Source organism: Equus quagga, chromosome 9 (assembly GCF_021613505.1).
Source record: "Equus quagga isolate Etosha38 chromosome 9, UCLA_HA_Equagga_1.0, whole genome shotgun sequence".
NCBI classification, from domain to species: domain Eukaryota; kingdom Metazoa; phylum Chordata; class Mammalia; order Perissodactyla; family Equidae; genus Equus; species Equus quagga.
The window spans coordinates 27,184,969-27,207,279 of record NC_060275.1 but is presented as its reverse complement, the minus strand read 5'-3'; the positions used below and the strand labels follow the sequence as shown (position 1 = coordinate 27,207,279).

At 49.7% G+C, this 22,311-nt stretch overlaps 1 protein-coding gene across 4 annotated transcripts in view; it reads right to left on the bottom strand.

Moving 5' to 3' along the window:
• ZBTB7C (zinc finger and BTB domain containing 7C) overlaps positions 1-22,311 on the bottom strand; it is a 347,966-nt gene that overhangs the window by 120,088 nt on the left and 205,567 nt on the right. The window contains exon 1 of one of the 4 annotated variants that reach the window (XM_046671528.1): positions 4,970-4,993. The exons of the other annotated variants lie outside the window; for them this stretch is intronic. The gene's annotated coding sequence lies outside the window, so the exon portion shown is untranslated. Of the gene's footprint in view, positions 1-4,969; positions 4,994-22,311 lie in introns of those variants that run through there. 4 annotated transcript variants of the gene reach the window in all.

Below are 22,311 nucleotides of genomic sequence, written 5' to 3'. Positions count from 1 at the left end.
GGAACTGCACTGAACCGGGAGAGGGGCTGGAGGGGTCGGGAGTGGGCCTGGGCGCCGCTAGGGGAGAATGCAGAGCCGGAACCCCGCTCCTGGGGCCCCATCCTTCCCTGCCCGCCCACCCCCAGGCGAGGCTTCGTGCCAGGTCGCAATGTGGGCCAGGCAGGCAGCCAGCCAGGCTGCAGCTATCAGCTGGGTGGAGGGCAGTGCCTGCTGCAGGCGTCCCTGAATCGCACACACCACCCCCAGCTCTCCTGCCCTGCCAGCAGCACCTTCTACCTGAACCCTAGAGCCACGGAGAGCCAGAGGCAGAGGACCCCAATTCACCTTGAGATCTAGTTACTACGCGGAGGCTCGGGCTCCGCCTCAAAGTCAGGGCTAGACTGAAGCCCTGCTCACTTGTTTTCTGGGTAACCTTAGGCAAGTCACTTCTCTATGTCCCAGTTGGTGCATTTGTAAAGTGGAGGTAATAATAGTACCTACTTCATGGGGTGTTGTGAGTTTTGGTGCCTGGCACATAACAGTTGCTTCATAATTTATTATTCTCTCTCCAGGAGGCATTTGCTGTTTGGCAGAGGGAAGTATAGTATAATCTGTCATTAAAGATCTGTTAAGCACCAATTAGGTGCAAGGGAAGCCCCTTGGTGTGGTGCAAGTCTTGGGAGTGAGATGTGTGTTTGAATCCCAGCCCTGTCACTCAGTAGCTGTGTGATCTTGAGAAAATTATCTTTCCTCTCTGAACCGCGGTCCCCAAACAATAAAATACAGTCATGCGCCGCATAACGACGTTCAGTCAATGACAAAGGTATACAATGGAGGTCTCATAGGATAAATACCATAGAGCCTAGGTGTGCAGCAGGCTATACCATCTAGGTTTGTGTAAGTACAGTCTATGATGTTCACACGATGACGAAATTGCCTAACGACGCATCTCTCAGAACATAACCCATCGTAAGAGATGCATGACTGTAGTGACAGTGCCACAACTTTGCACAGCCAGTGCAGAGATGAAATGAGATAAGGTAAGGCGAGGTCTAGGGCAGTTCTCAGCACTATAGCAGGGGCCTCTCTGTAAAGGAGAGGCATGGAGAAAGTAAAAAGGGTGGGGATGGGAAGGACAGACTCAGTTTCTGCTACGTGGGAGCTCTGGGGAGAAAAGACATGTGAAAAAAATACCACTGACTCAAGGGGATCCAAGCTCAGTGCCAAATGCGAGGTCAGGAGGAAGGGCTGGGGGTGGTGGCATGCCCTTAGCATCCGTAGGAACAAATAAACTGCCAAGGGTGGAATCTCAGGCACTGATGGGGGCCCCCTAGTCCTCTCCCACCAGGATCCTGAGGGCAGCCACTGGGCTTAAGAGGGGCTGCAGTTGCTCGGGGAGGACTGGCGTCAGCATCTGCTTTACTCGGGAGTCCCCAAAGTCCGCTTGGCCATCTCTCTCCCGTCCTGACAGGAGAAGAGGAATGAAAAGGACAGTTGGAAAATGAGGCCTGAGCAGAACCTCCACCCTTTATAATGACTGTGAATGTGGCTGAACATGGTCACCGCCTGCAGCTTTGGCTGCGTGACTCTGGAACTGGGTTTCCCTCATCTGTCAAATGACAGAGTCGGCTGAGGCTTTCTAGGCCCCCCGAGCTGCAACCCGCCATCCTTCTTGAAAGCAATACTTGCTCTGACCTGTAGGAATGTGGGGGAGAAGCTGCTCCTCCCAGGAGGTGCAGAGCTCAGTCCCAGCAAGGCAACCATCGGTGAGCTGGCTCAGAGCCCTCTTTAGTGGAGCAGGAACCAGGCGGGGCTCCCTCCTGGGACAGGCTCCCTGAGGCAGCTGTCCTGTGGAATATGATTCTCTGAGCGGGAAGGAGCCTTGCAAGCGGGCGTCCAGCCCTCACACTTATAGAAGAGGGCACAAAGGCCAGAGAAGGGAAGGGACTCACCCAAGTTCACGTGTCTCTTCAGGGGCAGAGCCAAGGTTCAGTCCGCTGCAGCATAGTGCTGCCAGTTAATTAACAACAACCACACCCAAAAGACCCCAGGAAGCTGGTGACCAAGGCCAATGAAAACCTCTCTCAGTGCCTTTCCTGAAAGCAAAATGGAAATGCACTCGCTTCACTCCCAGGGAAGAAAGTGGGAGAGCCATACAGACAGCCCTCACAGGCTCCATAGACACTGTCCGAGGCTGGAGGGGTGGACAGTGGGGCAGTGGGCAGCGGCTCCTGCCCGCCAGGGGGTTGGGTTGCTTTTGTGATCAGCACTGCAGGCTCCCTGAAGAGAGTCCAAGGACACTGGGCTTGAGTACTAATATGCATTTTTATTCTGCAATAATTTTCATACTGAGTTCAAGAGGCACCAGCTCCAAGTACATAAAACCAAATCAAATTAAATTAATTGATTTTATTGAAACCTGCTGCAGTTGTATTCAAGTCCACAGCAAGGGGCATGACCCTTGTGAAATACCAAAGGGGCTTTTGAAATAATTAAATTAACCACACCCTGGGTTATGCACAAGGGCTTGCTCCTGTGCTCAGGGCAGGCACGTCCCCGCTCACAGCCACGGGCGACACAACCACCAAGTGCGGTGCTGCCTAGGGAGCCGAAGGCCCAGACTTCTGGGGTGAGTCTGCCTGTGCTCTCTCAGCAAACATACACAACTGCGCGCGCACACACACACACACACACACACACATACACTCACCGACTAGAATTTCCCTCTCTGCTACCCATGGCCCAGGCCAAGTGCTCGCCTCCCTCTCCTCCTTTCCTGACCCCCAGGACCCCCCCAGCTCTTACACTCATGGACTTAGATGATGCACTTTCTTGTTGGCTGTTGTTTCATGAGAGACCATCTTGCATCACGAAGCAAAGGATAATAAGCCCCTTGAATGCAGACGATGGGCCTTGGCCTTCTCTGGATGTCTCAGGAGGCTCAGCTCAGTGCTCTGCACACAGAAGGAGCTCCAGGCATTTAGTAAGCACCTACTATGTGCTAGGCACTATTCAAATGACTTTACACATATTAACTCATTTAGTCCTCACAAGGCCTCCAACCCCCACCCTGCATGGAGATTATTGTTGTTCTTATTTTACAGATGGAGAAAATGAGGCACAGAAAGTTCAGGTCATGGTCACCAAGGTCACTTAGCTGGTAAAGGGAGAACAGCTATATCGTTTCTCAGTAAATCTTAAACCAAAACAATTCCATGAACCCTGTTGCTGATTAAGTGAAGCATCACACTTTGTTTGAAGCTATTCCTACAAACAAGTAAGGTCACAAAATCCCAGTGTCCCTGGTGGAAGGGACTCTTACAACCCCTTCATTTCACAGAGGAGGACATTTGCAGACCAGCAAGGGGAAGGCTCTTGTGTAAGCTCACACAACAATTCAGAGGAGAGAGTACCTGTCTCCCCTTGGCCCCCAGCTCTGAACCAGTCTGCCCAGAGCAACAAGTTACCCATTGTTCCAGTTATTCACATATCGGGGGCTGACACTCCAAATTAGGCCATCCTTTAGAGAAGACGACGACGAGTGTCCAGGGCTGGGCACGAGTCGCCCTATAGAGCTGCCCATTTTCTTATGGCCTTGCGCATATTCAGGGAGCAAACCAGGGCAGAGTGAGGAGTCCTGGCCCTTCAGGGATCAAAGCCCCAAACCGCCGTAGCCTCTTCAGGACCTGCTCCAGCCTTGCCTTAACCTGCCACCTTAACCTTAACCTTAACACCTGGGGGACAGCCTGCCGCTCTATCCCTGTTGCACAATGAGCCTTTTGAGCCACACCCCCAGCCCTCTCCTGCTTACCCGCTCCTCTCACTACCCTCAAGATTAACTTCAAAAGGGAGCCCTGGACGCCGGCCAACACGAATCCTCTCCCTAACTCTGTGAACTTGAGCTCCTTAATAATAACGAGGAAGGCTATCATACTGACCACAGCAGCCACTCCTCACAGAGTTTTTATTGCTCCGTGCCAGGCACACAGATGCCATTCTATCTAATCCTCACCTCACCTTCATTTCACAGGTGAGGAAACAGGTAAAGGAGGTGAGTCTTTTGCCCAAGGACACTAAGCTAGTGCCCGATGGGGCCTGGACTCAAAGCCGTGTCTGTGGCCTACCTGTCTAGCACACCCACAGAATACATTGTCCCCATATTTTTGGACGGATACTCTTTGATTGCCTCTTTCTATGAGAAGAAATGTTTTAATTGTGGTAAATACATATACAAAATAAAAGTTAGCATTTTAACCATTTGAGTGCAATTCAGCGGCCTTATTTATATTCGCAAGGTTGTGCAACCATCACCACTATTTCAAAAATATTTTAATCAACCCAAGCAAAAACTCTGTAACCATTAAGCAATAATTTCCCAATTCCCCCCTCCCCGCAACCCCTGCTAACCTCTAATCTACCTTCTGTCTCTATGAATTTGCCTATTCTAGATATTTCATGTAAGTGGAATCAGACGTTTGCCCTTGGTCTGCAAAGCCAGTGTTCTGAAATACTGAGCCAGACTCCACTGTTCAGACCCTTGGTCTCTCACCTGCCAAAAGGACACAATGGTCCTTGGCCTGTCCCCTTCACTGGGATGTTGTGGAGGTGTGATTGCTGCCATGGGGGATGGGATGTCATCATGGGGAGGGCCAGTCTTGTGGAAGCTCAGCGTCCCTGGCTACCGAAGGCAGAAGGGCCTTGTTCAGTCCTGAGCATTAGCAAGAGGACCAATAAAGCAGCATATTAGGGGAAAAGAAAGACGATTCTCTAGCAGGTGGAAAAGAGGGCACCCCAGTGCCTCTGGGGCATGGACACCATGCTGTCATAGGTGGCCAACGGCAGGCCTTGGATGGGCCCTGTGGAGCATTGCACCCCTGGGGAGAAACTGGGTGGCCCCCAATTCTGGGCCCACAGATGCTTCAGCTCTCTCCCTGTCTCCTCCCCACCGTCCACCCCTCCCTGTGGTTCCAGCCCGCAGTCCCCTTCCTACCATGAGGCTTTCCGCAGGCAGCCCCTTTTGCGCTCTGTCTGCCAACACCCCAGCTCCTCCAGGATGCCTTCCCACCCTCGAGGTCCTTTTCAATCTATATCACGTGATCTACCACGTGGTGGGTGGGGCGGTGTCTTTCAGAACCTCCGCACAACGGAAAGCGCTCTGCATTTGAGTGTTGGTGCTGCTGTTTTCTACCTGACCTAGGATACATTGCTCAACCACTCTGACCCTCAGATGCTTCATCTGTAAAATGGAAGTGAAAATACCTACTGCATGGAATTGTCCTAAGGACGAGAAGGAATGCCTGTCTGTGACCTGCAAACTAGGGTGTGTGGCAGATGCTACACAAAGACACGGGACACAATGTGGCAGTTCTTTCTGATGCTCAATTTTACTCAACCATTTGGGGAAAATGCATTCTTTTTATACTAAAAAAAATAGAGATGATTATGGAGAAGAATGAAAAACTTGCATTGCTTTCAAAAGACAAAACAGGCAACTTGCAGGGCACGTCTTGCTTTCTGGGAGCCACATTTGTGATTCTCTTAGAATCAGTACTCGTTGCCCACTTTGTTTAAGGGTGCTTCTGGGACATGGAAAGGACATGGGAAGATCAGGTGCCTGGCACGTGGCAGGCACTCAGTAAAGGGTAGCTGTGGCATCCAGTTGTTGTGGGGGGAAGAGTTTAAAGTGAGGGCACTGTTTGGAGTGGCCTAGTTGACAAACGTTCTGATTGGTGCTGTCTCTCGATCTCCCTCGGGAGAGGCAGAGCACTGGCGTGGGAAGCACATGGGTCTGGGGCGCCAGGAGACTTTTTGTCTCTGCTCTGCCATCACAAGCTGAGTGTGTGTCCTTGGATATGTCGCTTAACTTCTCTGAGCCTGGGTTTACCCACCTACAAAATGAAAACAAATGTCCCAACAAAGGCTCCCTCTCAGGGCTGGGTGCAGATAACATCAGAGCATGTCAGTGGAAACAGAGCCAAGGATAGAAGCATCCATGTGCTCAGTTAACATCACTGAAGCTCCATGAGGCAAGTCAGGCCGGTAAAGCCCTTTGTGAACAGTGACCAGGGCCCCAAGTGTAAGGTGCTGTTACCACGGCCCTGAGAGGCAGATGGGGCTGGGGCTGTGCTGACTGCCTGGGACATGAGGACCAGGAGGCTGAGCGCTAAGTCGAGCTGGGCCTGGAGCCCATCTCTGAGTCCCATTGGATGCTCAGTCTGCTCCACCATGCTCCTTCTAATAGCCAGCGCTGCCCCAAGATGAAAGGAGGAGCCTTGGGCAACGAGCACCCTCTCACCTGGATGTATGGTCAGAGGTTGGCGAGGGTGGGAGAGTGGAATCCAAGCCCTGGGGATGAGCCAATCAGCTGATCTTGGAAAGATCTCTTTCAATTCCTGAGGTTCTGGGATTCAGCAGGCTATCAGATTGGGAGGGGCTGCTAAGGGCTCCGAACTTATATTTGCTATGTTTGCTTATTGCACTTTACTTGTTTCTTTTCTGTGGAGTCTTGTCCAGAACACAGTACCCAGTAGGTGCTCAATAAATACTTGGCGACGGGGGCTGGCCCCGTGGCCGAGTGGTTAAGTTCGCGCACTCTGCTGCAGGCGGCCCAGTGTTTCGTTGGTTCGAATCCTGGGCATGGACATGGCACTACTCATCAAGCCACGCTGAGGCAGCGTCCCACATGCCACAACTAGATGGACCCACAACGAAGAATATATGTACCGGGGGGCTTTGGGGAGAAAAAGGAAAAAAATAAAATCTTTAAAAAAAAATAAAAAATTAAAAAAAAAATTAAAAATAAATAAATAAATACTTGGTGACGGTTTTGCCGAATGGCCCTGGAAGCTGTTGTCCACACTGGAACAAAGCCTTTGGGACTCAGCCAGTGAGGCCACCGACACTTCTCAGCAGCTCCTGCGTGCTGAGCAAGGAGGTGGCTCGGTAGCGCGTGGTCCTTACTGGACGGGAGGGAAGCTTCCCGATGCTGTGTCCCCATGCCCCAGCCCCAGAGAGCCTCTTCCTCCACCTCCGGGAGGGTCTTTGGCTGAAAGCCCAGGGCTGAGCCTGGCCCCAATCTCTGCTCGGCCCTGCCTCTCTCTGGCCCGCTGAACCCCATTCCACCCTTCCACCAGAGCTTTCTGTGTCCACTCTCTGCACAATGGCCATCCGGAGGTAGCCCCGTGTCCGGTCCCTCCTTGGCCGGAGGTGAAGTCCAGACCCTTCCTCCACCCTCATAGGCCTCCCGCCCACTCCTGAATCTCCACTTTGAAAACTTCCCATGGAGGAGTGCTCTCCAGGCCACAGCCGCACAGCCTCCCTCGCTGCCCCTCCCAGTGCGGGCTGCCCCTCCCAGGGGCCCCAGCCTACCCACTTCCTCTGCCCTTTTCACCCTTTGGCGCCAGAACCAGCTATTCTGAGCCTTTGGCCAGGCTCCTTCCCCCTGCCAGCTGCTCCCTCACTGGGGCCTCCATTTCTTGCCTCCTCTCTTTGGAGTTGACTGTTACTCAGCCCTGCCAAGGGAAAAAAGAAAATGCACCCTGAAAGCATGTGGCACTATGATATGGGGACACCAGAGGCAGCAAGACTCAGCACAGACCTAATGCTTGAGTTACCTATTTGGAAATGTTAGATATAGGCCACTGCATTGCTAGGGTATGCGTGTATGTGTGTATGTGTGTGTGTGTGTGTGTGTGTGTGTGTGTGTGTGTGTGTGTTCCAAAAGAGTCTGGGTCCTTCCAAGAAGCTTTTCAAAGCAATCTTTCTCCCCCTTGCCAGAAACAATGAGTTAGTAAGGATGAGCCCTAACAGGATTAATAGTCCTTTTCCCGTTACCCAAACTTCTTGATTCTTTTATAACACAGCAGCCACTGGATTTCAAGGTTTCTCTGGGAAGATGCTAAGGCAATTACTGCAGATCTTATAAAATTACACCAACTGGTATGTTTGAAAAGGTAATTTTCTGTATTCAGCTCCGTGAAAAGTTTCCCATAAAAGCAGCAACAGTAGGAAAAGGTGCCTGCCCACATATAACAGTCTTAGTAGATTTTCAGATCCTTTCAGAGTGTGGGGAAGAGAGAGGGCAAGAGGACAGGGCTGCAAAAACAGACAAGTCCCCATGTCTTGATTTGGCCTTGGTGACCAGGACAACACATTCCAAGGGCACCAGTCAATATTTGATTCACTGAGCTTATCAGCCAGGCTTCAGCCTGTGGGGAGCAACCAGCAGAGCGAGCACAGAACCTGGGGTGCTGGGTGAGGTGTCCAGGAGGAGGGCTGGGCTCGTCAACAGCTGTCCTTGGCCTCCTGGTCAGAGGCTCTGTGCACAAAGGCCCTCAGAAAATGTTTGCTTGCTACAAGACAACCTTCCTGGACCTCTGCACCTGAAGCTCTGGCAAATTTGTTTTGGACAAATACATAGTCTATGTCCTGGTTTTCCTAAACATGACACAAAACCCACAAGCCATAAAGGAAAAACAAGTGATGGATTTGATTAAATAAAAGTTAAAAGAGTTTTATATGACAAAGATACTACAATCTAAGTTAAAAGCCAACAGACTGGGAGAAACTATTTGCATTATATATAACAGACAGAGGTTTACACCTATACTATATAAAGAGTTCCTATCAATCAATAAGGAAAAACATAAAGCACAAATGTCCACTAAAATTATTTTAAATGCTCAATCTCACTAATGATTTTTTAAAATATGCAAACTAACTCTTAGGTGCTTATGAAGAAGTGAGGGGGCAGACAGATTAGAGGAAGGGCACTAGATTAAAGAGACAGCCAACCTGAGATCTAGTCATCTGTCCCATGGCTGTATAGGTGAATCATTTTCTCTGTCTGGGACAGTTTTCTAGTTGACATTTCAGCAGAAGTTGCATAAAGAATAGTATTTATTGGTCTTGTGTCTTTTGCATCAAGCATAAAAATGGCTTCTTATAAGCTCCCCCTTCTCTGAGCAGCTCCAGAATGTTTATCGCACCTCTTCACGACCCTTCCCACTCTGGAAGATTAGAAACAGACGTTTTACTGGGACCACTTCCCAGCTGTGGCATCTGAGAGCGTGGAAAGAAAGGGGCTGAGTTAAGCCCCCCTGACAGCTCTTGGTGAGTGTTACAACTGGTCCAGGGTTCCTGTCTTGTCTCTGTGGGGGTCTCTCTGTGCCACAGGGTCTGCTGGCCAGAATGGCTGCATGGGGTTGTGGGGAGGAGACAAGTTAGACAGTGGAAAAGTGAGGCATGAGGAAAGAACACAGACTTGGCAGTCAGGTGGCCTTGGGTTTGAATCTCAGCTCTACCACCTCCCAGCCGTATGCTGCTGAGCACGTTATTCCATCTCTTAGGGTCTCAGGTTCCTCTTCCATAACATGGGCACAATGCACCCCACGTCCCAGCTCCTTTCTCTGCCATTGTCTGTACCACTCGCTGGGACATATTGCAGAGACAGCCTTGCCCTGCCCTTACTTAACTGTTGCTTTCCGCTCCCCAAACGAGGCCGCATGACTTCATGGCTGCAGCTGTGTCTCTGGAGGTGGCAGGGACCCAGGGATCTGAGAGTGATGGACAAGTGCCAGGCCCTGTCATGGTTGCTTTGGAACTTCCAGCACCTGGCACACTGCCTTGCACACGGAAGGCACAAAATAATATCTGCAGAATGAATGAATGAAACACAAGGATGAGGGAGCCAAGGGTTGGAAAGGTGACGTGGGATCCTAAGGGCTGTACAACTCATTCATCACCTGGAGAGGGCTTGAAATCTTTCTTTGTTTTCACGGGCAAAATGGAGAGGAGAACATAGAGCCAATCATATTGGCTTCTGAAGTCTCATGTTTGCCCTGAAAGTCCCATTTTACACCTGTTTTCCCTTATAGTTATAATAATGCCCCACTTTTACTCTCCAAAGTGCCCTGTTCTGGGTGACATATCGTCTGCTCTCCTCCTTATGAGGGAGAGTAGACTCTGTGTTCCCCTGACTCCATCTACTCCCCAACCCTGCATTGCTCTTAACTTGTCAGAAATACAGTTAAAATGTCATCCCATTATCTGCTCAGTGAAAGCGCCATTTGAACTGGTGCTCATCGCAAGGGCAACCTTCCCCCAGCAAGACCCGTGAAAGCCCAGGCCAGCCACCAAGGGGGCTCTCGCCACATGCACATGGGGTGATGGGGTTCCTCGCTGCTTAACCGCCCTGCGCTGTACCACCAGTGAAGAGTGGATGAAAGGCGCTGCCTTTGCTGGGTCTGTGCCAAAGCAGCCCCCTCCCCTTGGCTAACTAGCATCTAGTCTTCCTATGCTGCAGGGGGCATCTGGGCCTGTCACAGAGAGACGGGGACCCATTCGCCACAGCTCCGGTGGGCCTGGCAGCCTCCCCGGAGAAGGACAGACAAGCTAAGATGAGAGCTGGGGGTCCTGAGGTCTATCCACCTGGAGAAATATTGGGTTGCAGGGGGGCAGAGAGGCATCGGAAACAAGGAGAAACATCCCCCACAGAAGCGCGTACCAAACCAGGGGGCAGCCCCGGAGTTGGGAATTTTCAGATATGTTCATGTTCTTTTGGCTTGGCTGTTGGACTAGGTGAATGTGGCTGGTCCTCAGCCTCCTGCTGGTCCTCAGTCTTTCAGAGATGACCAAGAGGAGAAAAAGACAATTAATACTTCGGCAAAGGAATGGAGTATTTAGGAGAGCCCCCTACACATCTTTGGAATCCTTCAAGGTCAGGATCCACAGCCTTCCTCAGTTGACTCACCTCCCCTGGGCTCATGCCATTCTCCATGTCCATCCTCCCTGTACAGACAGATGGCAGATGACAGGAGATTCACCGTGTCGCCTCCGAGGCCTGCTGTGGTCCCTCCCCCAGCATGTCATGGGGGAGTGGTGCTTCTGCCCGTACCATCGCCCACTTCCCACCTCCAACCAGGGCAGAGACCCTTCACTTTCTGACCCCAAAGGGAGTGTGCCCTGGGCTCTATACACAGCCCACACTCAACTGGCACTTGCCAATCACCAAACTGGGAGTGAGGCAATAGAGCCTGGGGTTGGCAGAGGCTCCCCTGGAAGAGGTGGCATTGGATTGGGCCACAAAGGACAGACAGGCTTCAAACCATGGACAGAAGCTGAAGAAGCTTTAAAGCTGGATGTTAAGCAGTCACTGCTTGAAAGATGAGTCTGAGGTGGGCACCCCTTAAACATCACCACACAGGTCATCAGGGTGGCCACTTACACAAGCCTGCTGCTGTGAGAGGTGGGTGTGGGGAGCCGGCATGGGCATGCCCTCCCTCCTCAAGTGTGGTTTGGGAGATTCAGCCAACCTCCTGGCCTCAATCAGCAAGAGCCTGGGGGAGAGGCAGATAAGCAAGCTCTGAAGGACAAGCTCCAGCCACATGGCTGCAGACTTATTATTTTTCCCACACACTTGATTGACACATGGGGCCACAGAGAATGGCCTTCACTGGGCCCGCTGCTGATGCTGGGAAGAGGAGGGAAATGACAGGCCTGGGTCCTTTGGTGGCTCCTCCCTCAAGGATGTGAGCTGGGGGTGGAGAGGGCAGTGGGGCTCTCTCCCCATCCTATCTCCTGCCTCCTTCCAGCTTTCTGCTTTTCTCCTTCCGGGTCAGCACGGTCCAGGGAGGAAGCACTCAGTGAAGCTGTGGAGAAGCCCGTGGGCAGAGGCACACAAGCACACGTACCTTCTAGGGCTGGGGCGGAGGCAGAGTGTCGGGTGGGAATGAGTGTCCGTATCTCTTGAGAGGACGCGTGGCAGCACAAACAATAACTTTCTGTGAGCCATTCACGCTGTGAGACCCTTCCTGGGCCTCAGTTTCCAGTTCTCTGAAAAGCCGCCTCCATTCTCATCCTTGAATAGCGCCACCTTCCTCTTCCCGCGGTGAGCGGACAGTTAGTTTACTTCACGTTTTGTTTGTTACCATTTTCTACTCCTACACTGTGATTGGAGCAGCCCCACCGTGTCAAGGGCGGTAGACTTGAACCCTGATTAAAGAAAATCAGTAGATCCCCTCCAAGGACAGGACATGAATGTTTATTGAGCTTCCACTCCGTGCCAGGCCCGATGCCAACAGAAAACGCTCACATGGATTATCTTATTCCATCTTGACAGCAGGTCTGGGAAGAGACCGTTATCATCCCCATTTCACCCAAGTTGACAAAATTTCTTAAATTTCTTAAAGTCTTTTTTTGTTGTTGTTGTTAAAGAGTTTATTTCTCCTTCTTCTCCCCAAAGCCCCCCAGTACATAGATGTATATATATATTTCTAGTTGTGGGTCCTGCTAGTTGTGGCATGTGGGTCGTCACCTCAGCATGGCCTGACGAGAGGCGCCATGTCCGCGCCCAGGATCCAAACCAGCGAAACCCTGGGCCACCGAAGAGGAGTGCGTGAACTTAACCACTCAGCCACGGGGCTGGCCCCAAATTTCTTAAAGTCCTGCAGTGGTTCCCCACCACCTCTGGGGTGAAATCCAGACTCCTCCCCACCCCACCTTTCCAACACCACGCCACTCCCCGATGGGGCCGGTGCCCTGATGGACAGAGGGCTTCTCCCACACGCTCAGACAGGGCCAGTGGTACTTCTCCCTGCCCCACTCATTTAACTTCCACCTTTCCTCGAGCCGCCTCTCAAGTCTTGCTTCTCCCCAAAGAAGAGGCAGGACCAGGGGAGATAAGTGAGGCACCTAGGGAGCCAAATTTAAGGAGGCCTCACTCCCAGCATTTGCAGCACCCTGAGAATGAGGCCTCCTTAAATTTTGCCCTTTGTGGCTCACTTGTGCCTGCGCCAGCCCAGCGCAAAGGACCCAGCCCTCCCTTGAAGTTCCTCCCCAGTGGGTCCTGTCAGTGGATGGTGTCCTGAGGGCAGATTTGATTCGTTGCACGAGTGTTCACCACTGCAGGGCAGAGAGAGCTTTTCCTCTGTCCTAAAATCAACAGGGTGCAGGGTTTCCCACCTCCAACCTTTGAACTTGCTCCTGCTCCGCACTCGTCAGCCCTCTGCTCCATCTGAGAACTCCAATTCATTTTCTAGAATCTATATTAAAATGATGGTTTATCTTTCCAGTGAAATATCATATTGCCATTAAAAATTATGTTTCCACATGGGTGAATTCTTCTATAACAAGAGTATAAGAAAAGGTGTTCTAACTATGAGTGAAAATCCAGAGCCATAAAAAATTGATGAATTTGACTATATAAAAATTTAAAAATTATATAGCAAACACCATAAGTAAAATCAAAGGTAAATGACAAACTGAGAGAAAATATTTGCCGCATATATCATAGATAAAGGGTTAATATCACTGGTATAGTTTTAAAACTCTTAAAAATTGAGAGACAAAGAACAAAAATAAATAGAAAAGTGGGCAATAGAAAATTGGGCGAAAGAATGGACGGTTCACAAAAGGAATATAAAAATTACCCTTAAACATATGAAAAAATGCTCCGCCTCACTCATAATAGAGAAATGCAAATTAAAACTACACTGGGATTCTATTCATACTCATGAGATTGGCACAAATTCCAAAACTTGCCCACATCTTCTGTTGGCAAGGTTGTGAGGACACAGGTGGGAATACCAAGTGGCACAGCCCATAGAGGGGCATCTGGAAATAATCTAACAAAACTACAAACATGTTTACTCTTCAAACCAGGAATGCCATTCCTAGAAATTTACCCTGAAGATACACTTCCAAGCATATGAAGCACATATGCACACGTACTGCAGCATTATTTGCAATCATAAAGCATGGAAAAACACCTAGGTGGTCATACATAGGAGAATGGTTGAATGGGATGTAGACATGTGGAGTACTACGCAGCTATGAAAAAGAATGAGGAAGATGTCTATGAACTGGTATGGAGGGTTTTCTAGGAGATATTATTGAAGTCATAAAACAAAGTACAAAAAAAGCATATATAATATGCTATCTTTTGTGTAGAAAAGGGGAAAATTAAAAAACATATTTAAAAATGTGCTTTTCTTTACAAAAAGCAATAGAAATATAAGCATAAAAATATTTTTTTTTTACCTTTTTTTAACCTTTCCTTGTATCTACAAGGGAAGGATGGGGCAGAAGGAATATAGGAGAGAGTGACACAGCTCTTAGTACACCTTCTTGTATGGTTCTCACTTTTGAAAGTATGTTAATATTCTACCTGTTAAAAAAAATTAAATCAATAAGAATGGGAAGGAAAAAAATCCCTAGAACTGAAAGCAAATTGAAAAAAATGAACCTAACTGTATTTCAAATAAATACTATAGCCACACAGAAGGGAAAGAAAAGAAAGAAGGAAGGAAGAGTTGATCCAAGGTATTATGGCCACAGCAGGTGGTCCAGGGGTGTGGGGAAGGTCTGTTGATTGTAGTGGGATGGGGGAGGCAGTTTTGACACTATTCTGGAAGTAATATAGAATTAAGCAAATGAGTGAATGTGTTGATGGTTTTGGGAGCCCGAGTTTTCACTGTGGAAGAAGGACATATAAATAAGGAATGGGGGAAGACAAGAAGCAACCCCACGGAGGAGGATTGGAATTGGAGCTATCAATGTGGACTCACGATTTCTAACATATGAATATGCAAGCATGTATGCATGTTTATGTGCATGTGTACATACGTGGATATGTGTGTATGAATATGTGTATATACATACATGTATTTCCTAGGTCTGTCCCCTGAGAGAGGCAACAAGGAAAGACACCCAGCAGCAATGAGCACACCCAGAGCCCAGATCTTGGTCTCTAATCCCACTGCCCACTGAAAGGAAGCAGGTCTCCTCAGAGACATGGCTAATTGCATGGCTAGTGGAGGGCAGGTACTAAGATGAGCCTGGAGCCTCTTGTTATGCCAGCAAGTAAGAAAGTGCTCCCAGACAGGGATGGTGGAGCATCAAAATATCATGGGAGTCGGCTTGTAGCGGCTCCTATGAGTCAAATCTGGGGCACTTTAAGCACTAGAATAATTGAGTACAATGAGAATTAAAAAACTCTTGGAAAAACAGAAATTCATCAGTCCATACAGATAATAGACAAATAAATACATTTCACTGCTCATCATAGTCAATGTAGACTGCTCAGAGTATAAATACATTCTACTGCTACAGTAGAACGCCAAGGGCCAACTGGTAAACATGGAGATAATGATGGAAAGGCATCACTTTGCAACCATCCTGTTAATGATAGGATCAGGCGGGAGTCATCAATGCATATTACCCCTGGGGGGAAAAGGGTGAGGGGCATGGCGTACTTACATGATTTAAAGTGTCCTCCCAGAGACTGCTTACTAGTTATAAGGGAGAAAAAAGACAGTTACTACACAGTGCAGCGACTGGCGATAACTTGACTGGGAGATCAAAATTAACATCCCCAAAGAGGACCAGAGAGTGTCTCCAGATGGGACTGTCTGGTAGACCCCAAGGCTGCCTCGAAAGGATCCTGACCAAGAACGCAGAACCCTGATTTAACGGCAAGGAAACATGAGACAAACCCCGAATGAGGAACATTTTATTAAAAATAAGACGGGGCATTTGTATTCTTCAAAAGTGTCAAAGTGATAAAAGACAAAGAAAGGCTGTGAAAATGTTCCAGATTAAAGGAAGCCAAAGACCTGACAACTAAAGGCAACACCTAACCAGAGACAGACCTCGGCTGGAGGTTGACCGAGGGAATCGGAATACAATAGCACACTGGTCAATTAGATGAAAATGTGCATCAGTGTTACATTTACTAATCAGCCACATGATGACTATGCTGGAGAATACATAGAGAGCTAAAGTCTTCAGGGTCACACCCTCAAATGGTTCAGACAGAACGGTTGTGTGTGTGTGTGTGTGTAAATGACAGAGAGAGTGCAAATGATACAGGAAATGGGGTAAAATTTTAACAACAGATGCGTCTAGGATACAAGGATATAAGGGTCTTTTTTGTATTACTTTTATTTTTGTGGTTTTTCTTTAATTTGAAATGATTTCCAAATAAAATAATTTTAAATGTATGTTCCAACATTGGATGACGTTCTCATCTCTGCAGGTGCACTCTCCTCGGCCAGGGGACCCCCCGCAGGCGGCCAGGCCAGGGGGCAGTTCCGAAATCCAGCCATCTGGGTTCAGTGTGGCCTGGAGCCTTTGACTTTCCTCTCTGTGTCTCTGCTTCTCCTCTGCAGGGCGATACCCACCCCATCGGCTGCCGGACAATTAAAACAGATTATGCTGGCAACTGCTTAGTTCAGGGGGGGCCCTAGAAAGGGCCGGATCAATGTGAGCTATCGCTTCACTGGCGTTATTTTTCATCAGCATAAACTCCAGCAGGGTGCAGGCTTGAGACCCATCTTCAGTTCCAAGAGCTACAGGTGGCCTCCAGCAGGACTGTGAATCCAGGACAAGCAAAGTGTCCCGGGGCCACCGCAGGCGGGCTGAACTCAGTGCCCTTTTGCTCCGAGCCCTGACCCATGCTTTTCCTCACCTACAAAGTCCTTTCCTTTCGGCTTGCACCTTCTTTGAAGGCCCACTCCTAGTGGCTCCCTTGGCGCCTGGCTGGAGCTGCTCAGGTCCCTGCCTTCAGCTCCTTCCCCTGGTGACGGATCAGATGTGGCATTTCAGTATGGATTGGCTATGGCCCCGGCTCTCCTCTCCCAGGAGAACCCTTAGTGACAGTATTGTTCCGGTAAAAAGAACTCTGATCCCTGGAGAATAGGCCAGGGAGGGGACATCTTCCTTTGGGCTAGGAACTTCCTTGGAGCCCCTGAAATCGGCTTTCAGACCAGGCCTGCCCTGATGAGGACGCACGGCCTCCTCCTCTGCCCTCCGGCCCCCCAGTCTTGTGGGGAAGGGGCACTGTGCCGCTGTCTCTATTTGCCCCTCCAGGCCCCCTCCCCACCCTCTCCACTCAGCTCTGGGCCCGGGAGGCTGACCCCCACAGAACACAGCAGTGGGCTCCTTGCCCTCCGCCCTCCTTCCTGTTGGCCCGGCCAAGGAGACCCCAGAGGGAGACTGCAGGGAGGGAGAGAGGGAGGTTGGGTGGTTAATGCCTTGTCTCCTTGTCCTCAGGGGTGCCTCAGGTCACAGCCCAGGTAGGGTGGCCCCCTCACTGTCTTCGCCTTCAGCACCCCCAGCGTTCGCAGCCTTGGGTACCGCCCTGGGTCCTCTGGGTTCCCTTCACCCTGCACTGGCCTTTGGACTCAACTCTCTTCAAATCACCCACTTTGAGTGTGCCACCTGTTTCCTCCGGGGCCCCTGCCTCATGCAGACACCTGTGCAGAGAGGCAATGCACCCCCCACCCCCAAGTGTGTTTGGTGTCTGTCCGCCCAGATGCCTGTATTACCACGCTCAGTGAGGGGACCCACCGCAAAGCCATTCACGCAGCCAAACAAAAGCGGCAGCCGCCATTCAGGCCCCCTTCCGGGGCTCGCCGCTTCCTGTTCCAACTTTATTTCATCTTTTCATAAGTTACTGTTAACTGAGAAGCATTACAAGAAGGGAATTAAAAGAGAGAAAAGTTGGTGGAAAAATGCCTTGTTTTTTTGGTTTCAACCTTTTGTTATCAACCCTTCAGGAGCCCGATTCAACTAGAGGAACGTGTGGCAGAACACGTTCTTCAAAATTAGTTCCAAGAGACACTCGGGGCTCTTTATTATTCACTCTATTAAAATCAAAATATTAGCTAATGCCTCTCGCGTTGTCGGAGCGGGTCTGGCAACTTCTCTGATGCATTGTCCTACTTGAAAGTGGAAAAGAAGGCCTTTCATGCAGAGGCCTCTGTCGGGTCCCTCTGGTCTCCTGCACACACGGCGGCAGAGAAACCTTGACCTGCTGTGTCTGAGACACTGGCAAGCCCAGGACAAAGCTGTGGTCCGTGTGTCAGGGCCTGAGGGTGCAAGGCTGCCTCTTCTGCAGCCCCTCCCTGAGCTGGAGCTCCCCCCCTCCTCGAGGAGCCCAGGTGGCCTCTAGCGGAGGGGGAAGGCCCCTCCTGGTCCCGGGAGAGTGGTTTCCCATATCTAGAGCCAGAAGTGATCTGGAAGGAAGTGAAGGGGGCGATGACACAGGCACCCGGAGGCTTCAAAATCAAAAGTGCTTTGCATGTTTTCTTGGAAGCCTCCCGCCGCCTCCAGCTCTGGGAGGAACACCACAATGCAGATCACTCCTCAGTTCTCCCAGGAACAAGCAAATTTGGCTTTTGGCACTCTGACCCTAGAGTGGCCCAGAGGTGTCACGGTGGCATTTCTAACTGGGCCCCTAGGAAGACAGTGAGGTTCTTAGCTCAGAGGAGGCTCATGGTCCTTGAGGACCGTGGGTGGGACCAGAGCGTCCAGCCTGTAAGAGCTGGCTAACAGGCCCTGTGCCTGGTGGCTAAGGTCACAGAGTAGATGAAGCATGTCCCTCGAGGGGCCTTCCAGAGAGCTGGGGAGCAACTACACAAGGCCAATGTGGGGGCTGCAGGGAGGCAGAGACTCCCGGAGGCTGAGTGGATCAAGGAGGGCTTCCTGGAAGAGCTGGGCTTTGGCAGATGGGTAAGCACTGGAAAGGGGATAGGAGAGGGAAGGGCAAGGAGGAATGTGCCTGAAAAGCTTGGAGGGAGGAGGGCGGGGTGGGAGGGGGCAGGAAGTGGCAAGGCTGGAAGGACCTTGACTATGGTTGAGGATGTTTCTTCTTTCTTTCTTCCTTTTGTTTCCTTGAGTAATCTGAAACTTACTATTAATCTCCCCAGACCTATCTTGTTGATAAATGTTGATTTCCCCTGCACACCTGTTCATATTTCCGATGGAAATGTACTATAAAATCACTCCATTCAGCAGGTGATTACCATGGTAATCAGGCAGGCTCACCGACAGGCCAGCACTCCTTGAAAACAAGATTCTGGAGATACGGCTTTCATTTCGCTTGTGTCGTGCGCCTAAGGAGAGAGGAGTGAAGCTGGCGTGGGGCGGGGTGTGGGGGATGGTTCCTGTCTTTGGGGACGTCTTGGCAGGCAGCACAGCCTCGAGGGCCAGAGGGCTCTGCAGGAAGATGGGGAATGGACCAGATAGGAGTCAGATAAGTTGGGGGGGTGGGGCAAGTCAGGAACCACCTCTATGACTCCTGGAACGTTACAAAGATGTTATTATTCTTATTGTTTCTCCCTATCACAAGATTATAGTTTAAGGTCTGCTGAAAGCCTCAGATGTTTGAACGGTATTATTTAGTTCTGATGAAGTCCGTTTTAAGTTTTCAAGAGCTCCAACCAGACTCTTTACCTTCCAATCCCAGCTCTGTCACTTACCAGCTGTGTAACCACGGGCAAGTTACTTAACCTCTCTGTTCCTTCTCACTCATAAAAGACAGATAATAAAAATTTCTAATGCATAGGATTGTTGTGAGGATTAAGAGCGTTAATACAAGTAAAATGGTTAGACCATGCCTGTCACAGAGTAAGCACTCAAAATGCCCTGGATTTAGCCAAGCATCCTCTCTCAGTGGATGGTGTGTGCAACCAGCATCCGGGACTTTGCACAAATATTGCCTCACTTCCTTCTCCTGACACTCCCATGTCACTCTCTCTGAACAACGAGGAAACTGAGTCCTGAGAGCCCAAAACTGCCTGGTACAATCATGGGTCTGGCTGGAACCCAGACCCTCTGCCTCCCTGCCCACAGCTCTTTCAGTTTCCTTCCCAAAGATGGTTTGCTGGGGTCTGGCTGTCCTGTTTTCCACCTAAAACTAGGACCTGGTCTGCCTTCTTCAGTCCAGACGCTCCCTTCCTCTGACTGCAGCCCTGGGAAGCTCAGCCTGGTGGGCACAGGATTCCACAACACTCACACCCTCAAAGTACATAAACACCTACGGCTTTCAGCCACTCCTGCAATGGCCCATACCTGTTAGATGTTGTCTAATTAAACACAACCACCATAATGAGAGCAGGAGTTGCATTTATTGCTTTTGCTGCTCCAGGCTCTACATACCTTCTCCTTTTAATATAATAATATTTGTCATTAATCGAATTATTTTATATTGCACCAGACATTGTATAATCCAAATCAGACCAAGAGCTGCGGCCTCTGCCTTCCAGAACCCAGCCCCCAAGAGGCCGCTGACAGGCCATCATTCTGTGTCCTGCAAACTCCATGCAGTGATAAGGGGACTCCACCAATGTGAGGCTTTATCTGGTTGCAGGTTGAGGAAAGACACTATTTCAATCAAGATAATGATTCTATTTCTTGGACGGAAATGAGATTTTTTTTCATTGCCTCATGGGGGTGCCACCAAATTCAGTCTCAGGGTTGAACAGGTCATGTGCAAGTTAAAGGGTTTTCTTGTAACCTGAGAGAGAGCATAAACATGAAGGAGAACTGAAAGGAGGGAGCTCATCTGCAAGAGAAAAACATACGCGCCGGGCCTATGAGATTACAAGGTAAGTTCTCTTTGGACGTTTTAAGGCCTTAGACCAAACCTGCAAACCCAAAATTCAGAAGATAAGCATGCCGTGGGAGCCCAACAGCCCGGATCTGAAGCGAGTTAAAAGGCCTAGAAAGGCAAGAAGGACACCAAAGCTGTACAGACTGGACTCTTAGCAACGAGAGGACCTCTGAAGTCTTCTAACCCTGCCCATCACGTAGGGCAGCTTTCCTCTGACCTCGCTGGCAGTTGCCCCTTCAACAGGTCCTACAACACGGAGCTCACCACAAAGAGCCTGTTCCATCTCTGACCAGCTCCTAGGTCAAGAAAGTACCTCCAAATTACAGTCAAGTTACTTCATAAATGGAAAACAGAGTGAGAATTCACGGGGCTGACACAGTAGTGGATCTCTACCCACTCTGGGAACCACACGCATTTCAGTACATCGCCAAACAAGAGCAAGTGACCCTAGATGCCAAATGCAGTGAGGCTGCAGTAATTTGAATTAAATTGTGAATTAAGTAAAATTTTAAACTATTTTAAACATTTGGGAATTTCAGGGGCTGTAATACAGCATCTCGAACTCTTTATATGTGGATTGCTTTAATGAGGAAATAATAATAATATGCAATTCTTATATCAATTGTTTCTATCATGACTCTAAGGAGTTTGGAAATGTTTAAGGTTTGGGTGCATTTTGAACATTCCACTGAAAGCTGACTCAGGGAGCTACTCTCTCTTCAAAGAAAAGGCACATTTCAGCCCAACCTCTTCTGGAATAGTCCCAACTGCTGACTCTTGAGGACTAAGAAGGCAGTGTCTTACCGTACGGCATCAGACTCACCAAACTTTGAAATCCAACCCACCCCATTGTGGACGTGTAGAGACTATCATTGGAAAGTAACCCAAAACCACAGCAATATTGGTTGTCACCAGGAGAGGGGCAAGGCTGCTGGCGACAGAGGTGGGAAGGAAGTTTTTCACAGTACCCCTTTTGGCACTTTTGAACTTAGAGCCGTGGGACTATATTACTTATTGAGTAAAATTACATTTAAAAAAACACATCAGTGTTTCAGTCAAAATAGACTTTGACACAACTGATTTCTGTTTTAGTACCCATACTTTTCAAATGCAAGCTAACTACAATGTAAATTACTGCTGGGTCAAAGTGGAAACTACATTTGGCTGGTTTCACAACAGTGAATGCTCACAGGCACGGTCATAGGTGCAACCGATGCCCCACTCAGATCCCCTTTACCTGCTCAGGCACCTGCTCCCCAGCTGCATTCACCTGTGACCTTTTCCAGACCCTGCTCTTGGTCAAGATGACTCCTTGGGGGTTGCATCTGCAGCACCATTCTGGGTGCTGGTGGCCAGTGAGGGGACACATGTGGCCTGCCCCTTGCATCCAAGCCAGACATCACTGCAGTGCCATTCATGCAGATCAAGTCAAGGAGAAACTTGCCGTGGGACATCCTCACTCGGCTCCTCCTTTCCCTTCCTGCTACCCTCTCTCCCTGACAAGTTTTCCCTAAGAGCTTTCCTTTGATATATCACGTACACCTGAATCCTTGTCTCAGGCTCTGCTTCTAGGGAACCCAAGCTAAATCAGTCATGAATGGCTCCAAATGGAGTCCTCATGTGTCTTTCCAGAGGGTTGTTCCTGGTGGTAGAAGCAGGGCAGAACCATAATCACCTTCCTGCCCGGCCAATGACTACCAGGCTGACACTACACATCCCATGAAAGCCAGCACAACAAAACGCTGACCAACCAGCATGACAGCTCCCACAACCAGACCCCTGGGGGACCGCACAAATACTCTTCTTCCCCAGGATGAATGAGCAGGGGCAGGGGCAGACCCAGAAGGCCCTTTCCATAATCAGATATCCAGTTACATGCAGAGGGTAATCAGCATGAAAGTCAGCTCTACCACTTATTAGCTGAGTGAACTCGAGCAAAA